A 6,042-nucleotide genomic window follows, 5' to 3' on the forward strand; every position below is an offset into this window, starting at 1 on the left:
TGGCGGGGGTAGGGGGGCGGTTGGGCTGGGGGAGCCTAAAGGGCTTTTCCAACCTAAACAATTCTATGATTCTATAAGTATATACTTGCTTTGCTAGCTGGAATCCTGAAATAGCTTCTAATATACATATATTTGCTTTACTCTTGTTATATATATATATACACACACACACTTGCTTTCCTAGGGGTAGTTTTGTAGTGACTTGTAGCATATATTTATACATGTATATATTTGTTTTTACTAATAGTAGTTTTCTAGTAATTTGTAATAAAGAACTTCTCAGAAACACAGACTTCCATGTCCCTGTGTATTGCAGAGCTCAGAAACCCCACAGTCACCATCTTTACCCACGTGCAAGTCAGATCACCCAGCGAAGTTGTGACCATGATCACTACACCTGCACAGCTCAACTTTTGTAATGATTCTTGGCTCATTACTGCTGAAGCCCCGAAATCACTTTCCTCTTTCAGTTTAAGCCAAAAAGCTGAGCCAAATTAAGCCAAACAAAGCTAAAACCCACCATCTCCCACAAATGTCTAGGAGCAGGAAGGCATCATGCCTGCAAAGTAGCAAGTCGTTGACTACAGCAGATGCTTCCGACTGTTGAGAAGTATTTTCAGTTACTGGCATGATGTAAACCAAGCTTACATTTACTGTCCAGGAGTAATCGGGCAAGGAGACATCGCACAGACCACTTGCATGGCTAGCTGATATGAGGTGTATTTGCAAGCCGATCACCCAAGGCAGACCCCAGAGATGGCTCCGTGCAGCACGGCAGAGCTATCCCCACCGTGGAGCAGGTGTCCTATGCCCACGGGAACCGGTCCAGGGCACGGTTAGCATGGCACCGAAGCAAAAAATTATTTGTCTTGGCGTATTCAAACCTCTCAGAGGTTCTCTTGTGGTTTAGTGTGGGTTCTTCAAAGCCTTTCAATCTCAAGATACGGCTCTCCTACACCAGACAAGTGCCTTGTTCCTGCCATTATCAGCAACTTTTACCGCTTTGCTGCTCCCCAGCATCTTTTTCTTTAGCTTTCTTGCCTTTTTCCTTCTCATTTTTTCCACTCTGAAACACAGACAACTGTTCTAACCTTGTATTTGTCGGGCTGCTAATAAGCAGAGCTGGCTGAACCTGCCACGCGGTAACGGATCCGATCTAAACCACACATCAACAGAGCCAAGACAGCCTGGATATTACACGTACCAGAGGCAGATGGTGGGCACGGGATGAATTACCAGGGCAGGCTTGCGCTCATGGTCCAGCCAAAACAAGACCTCTGGCTTACACTGGGCTGATGGAGGCACCCATCTGCAGAGATGAGGAGCGAGTCTGTTGGCAAATGAAAGGGGAAAAGGCCACCCACTGGGGATGGAAAAGGCAGCACAGGTTCTACCACAGGCTGTCTGCCAAGCAGACCGTTTCAACATGGGTCGCTGCATATGGGTTCAAAGATCAACGCGAAAATACTCTATTAAATAGAAAGATTCCAGCTCTTCCTCAGGAAGTCCCCGAGCCACAAACGTGCGCAGTTGGCACGAGTTTTCAGAGAAAGAGCGCTTTATCTTTGTCCTGTTCACGTGCTTTTCCCTAAGCAGCCACTCCTGGAGTCAGGAGACCAGCCAAGATGGATATTTGGTCTCAGCTGGGGCAGCCCATTAAATCAGCACGAGGTTTTACCCCTACTCCAACGTGCACGGAGCCAGGCTGACACTATATAATGGGTGTGCAGTGCCATATTGGCGCGACCACGGCAGGAAGCATCTCTTACTCTATGCAGTGCTTTCACAGGCAAGACCAGGAACTTATCGAGTCAATTATCTTGCAACTGCTACAGGCCTCCTGCAAGTAAATCATCGTAACAGATCATTACAAACCACCTCTCTGCAGCGGATGTTTCCTCATACTCTCAGAAGAAAGCGGTTGGCTCACACGGAGGTTCAAAAGCTCTCATAACCGTGGAGCATTTCATAACTGAAGGACCAAGCATTCAAATTGTCAGGCAGGGGGGATTTTTGGATGGCACAGTTCTCTAACCTTTGCAATTAGCTGGAAAAAAAAAAAAAAAAGTAAGCAGGCTGATACAGCTCCAATATCCTAAATTAACATCCTTGGCCATAAACCCGGGAGTTACGTTTCTGTTTGGGGTGAGATGGTATCTTTTGCAATCTCCTGGTTTGATGTATTTAAACCACTCTTCCATAGTAAGACAAGGCAATTGCTACTAAGCCAGAAAACCCAGGTGCTGGACTGTATTTTACATTACCTCTGGGATCAGGTAGCCCGGGAATGCAGATATCTAGGCTGCAGGAGCGTTTGTAATGCTTTTCATCTCAATATCAGAGACTGACAGTATTTATTTAGATCACTTTTAGCAGTCAGACGATGCCGGGAACCCCTGGCACCTTCTCAGGAGAGCTCTGCCCAGAGCTCTGCCCCAACCTTTACACAGACAGCTCCACTTGAACTCTGCCAACACAGATTTAACCTCACAGAAATAAGTGAGTGCATCTAGTCGGTTGGGGAGAAAACATTTATTAGTTTCCTCACAGGGAGAGAAGGTTATGTTCCTACACTATGTAAAAAAAAAAAAACAAAACCTGCGTTATAAGAAATTTCAGCAAACCTGGTTGTTTCAAACCGTGCCCCAAATTCCTAACCAGAGAAGGCAGTCCCAACAAGACCATACATAATTACACAGAGAGAAGGGAGATGGGCTTCTTTAGTCCAGGGGAGAAAAGCTGGGGAGATCCAACTGCAGCCCACAACTCCCTGATGGGAGAGTCACAGAGATGATGGAGCCTCTCTTCTGGCACCAGCAGATGGAAAAAATAAGGGGAAATACCTCAAGTTCCACCCTGGGAGGTTCAGACTGGATGAAAGGATGAAATTTGGACCCTGGAGGGTGATGTAGCCTTAGGACAGGTTGCAGAGAGGTGAGGGTCCCCATCCTTGGCTGGGCAAAGCCACAGCTGCTCCACAGTGATGTTGGTGAAAAATCTACTCAGAGCAGGAGTTCTACACCAGGGAAACCTTCCAGGTGACATTTCCTTGATTTTATAATCTCCTTCCCGTTACTTTCAGCTGCTCATGTAATTGAGGATGTGGTTATTCCAGGATTTCCCTCGTTAATTCATTGTGCAGGCCGTTGTTGCTGCCTTTCATTTCAGCAGATGCTCCTCAAAGCCCCATCCTGCCGTGGCTCCCCTCTTCTATCATCTCATACAGGGTTGCCACCTGTTGTGGTTTCACTCAGCTGCAGGTGTTCGCATTGACTCTTCCCAAGTCTAGCAGCAGCACACTTATTGTAGCGCTTGGGCAACTAAAGACAACCCTTTCTTTGCAAAACCAGCCAGCCAAGTGATTCTCCATGCTAGTGCAGTAGCCCCATGGCCTGAGACAGCCAGACTTGAGGTGCTCTGAGCTTGTGGGAGAGCTGTAGACCAGTGCACAGCAAACTAAAAACATGCTGATGACAGGCTTGCCTTTGACTAGGTTACGTTTCGAGGATCCCTCACACGCAGCCCATTGACGCTACGTTGAAAACCACATGCTGAAACCCAGCCAACCACACAGCACCCGCAGAGCAACATCCAGCCCCCCCCCAAGAAACATCAGCCTGCCACCACGTGAGCTGGAGTTCATCTGCTGCCTCCCGGGACCCTGAAAAAAATCGATGCTGGGGATGTCCTGAATCTAAATCCCACCGGCTGTCAAGGCGACTGCACGCGCTGCAGCGATGTCCAGGGTCTGCCGACACACAAGCAGCCTTGTGAGAGCAACAGCAATGGTTCATGTGTTAAAAACAACCTCCCCGAGGCAGAGCTATCCCACTTGGGAAAAGAAAAATAAAACAACAACTTGTTTGTGGCTGGAGAAAGCGGGCACACAGTTCCCCTGCCTGAAATCCTGCAACTGCATTCCTCCAGACTGCGGGTTACTTACTCCTTTTGCCTTTGAGTAAGCCTGAAAACATCCTGAACAGGTATATATTCTTCCTTAGGTGTGGTTTGTTGCATCACTTTTGCTCTCACTATAGATGCTGACCCTTCAGCGTTGACTTTCTTTCCCCCAGTTTCTTGCTCTGCTTGATAGGGCAACAGAGGTCTAACCACACGCTCTCTGTGGACCCTTTAGCTGCGGAAATTACCAAGACACACTTATAGTTTCAAATAAAAACAGAACCAAAGCCAAGTACTAAAATCCCCATGCACGCTGACTCCAAACACCCCATTGGAACTAGTGGGTAGTTGTCTCACCATCAAAAAAAAAACCCAACGAAAAAGCCAAACTGTGTGAAAATAGCATTTACCAAAAATAATAAACATTTCATTTTCTTGTCTCAAAGCAATTCTAACCAACAATAATCAGTTGGTCACTTTGGCAGGTGCCAGAGTGACCAACATATACATTTCATGTAACAAAACCAGCCCATTCCACCAAAGCTGTAATCCCACACACATTTCGGTGGGTGGCTACAGTGACCTACGCAAGCTCTCGCCCCGATGCTCCTTCTCTTCCCCTCCTGGCACAGCGGGGGCCATGTAATGAAGAAAATCAGCAAACTGCAGCAGAAAATAAAGTAAAAAAGGCTATTTTTGATCAGGTTCAGCAATCTGGATTGCTGTACTGCTCCACAAAGAGTTGTACCAACACAGCTCAAAGTCGGGCGGGATGCAGATGTTAAGGGGTATCGGGGGTGAGCATCTGGGAATGGGGAACACTTAAGCTAGCTCTGCTACCGCCAAAACTGCCAGGTTTAAGAGGAACACTAAAAATAGACCAAACTAGTATGTAAAACCAGTTTCAGAGCCGGGTAATACAGTCTCTGTTCCTAGGCGAATACCTACACTTAGCAGAGCAAATAGGGAATACTCCGACAAAACAATTTTTCAGCCAGAAAACAGCAATTTCTATGAAATCCGACATTTTCTTGACACACTGTTTATCTAACAAATTCATTCAAGTGCAGACCAGTAATGTCCAGACTCAACCATAGAACAAGCTAGTGCCAGTAGAGCCCCATGTAAGAGACCGGTAACAAACAGGGAGACAAACAAGCGCTGTAATGAGATCTATCCAAGCAGCACTAAAACATCCACTTCGACCAAACGCTTGGGGTAAAACCATGAGGTTAATGTTCTGACTGGAATCCCCCACAGAGCAGAGCTTCACCCAGCATCTCCTGCATCCACAATGAGCATGAAACCACTGGGCTACTGATTATTCTGGGCCAGGCAAGCTTTCTTGCACATTTTTAAAAAAAAAAAACAAAAAACAAACAAAAAACAAACCACCACAACTTTGTTCCCATGGAGTAAGGAACATGTTTTACAACTGGTTTTGTGCCATCCACCCTCCTGCTTGCTTTGTCTATCCCAGATTATCCCCCCCATCAAGGAGCGCAGACCTACAGCTCGGCAAGCCCTGCTCCTATCCAAGCCTCTGCAGGACAATTTGTTTGAGGACAATCCAGAAGCAGAACTGCACAGAACCAGAGACATATTTCTTTTTTTTCCCCCCTGCCCCTCTTCTAGAGCCAATTTCCAGCCCTGCAGGGCAGCGTAGTCGCTCCAAGGAGGGAGCAAAGAGGCCTTCCAGCCTTCAGCTCCCCATGCCAGTCCCAGGGAGGGAGCAGCACGCAGCCGATCTGTTTGTATTTCAGTATCCTGCTCCTGAAGGGCACCTGTATTGACCAGCACGGCTCCCCAAGGACAGACCGAAGGTGTGTGCAGCCACAAAACCAAAAAGGACCACGGCTCTCCCAGCTGTATGGGCCTTGGAGTCAGTTACCGGAGCAAGTGGGAGCTTGGAAAAGCCAACGTGTCCCCAGCGAGCCGGTTAAAATTAAATAATAATAATAAAAAAAGCTGCTTTCTGGGTGTTGAAGGCCTCCAGGGGCTCGGGGCTGGTGGCCGGAGCAAGCGGGAGCTTGGAAAAGCCAACGTGTCCCCAGCGAGCCGGTTAAAATTAAATAATAATAATAAAAAAAGCTGCTTTCTGGGTGTTGAAGGCCTCCAGGGGCTCGGGGCAGGTGCCTGCAG

Source organism: Egretta garzetta, unplaced genomic scaffold (genome assembly GCF_000687185.1).
Source record: "Egretta garzetta isolate BGI_Z169 unplaced genomic scaffold, ASM68718v1 scaffold260, whole genome shotgun sequence".
Taxonomy (NCBI): Eukaryota; Metazoa; Chordata; class Aves; order Pelecaniformes; family Ardeidae; genus Egretta; species Egretta garzetta.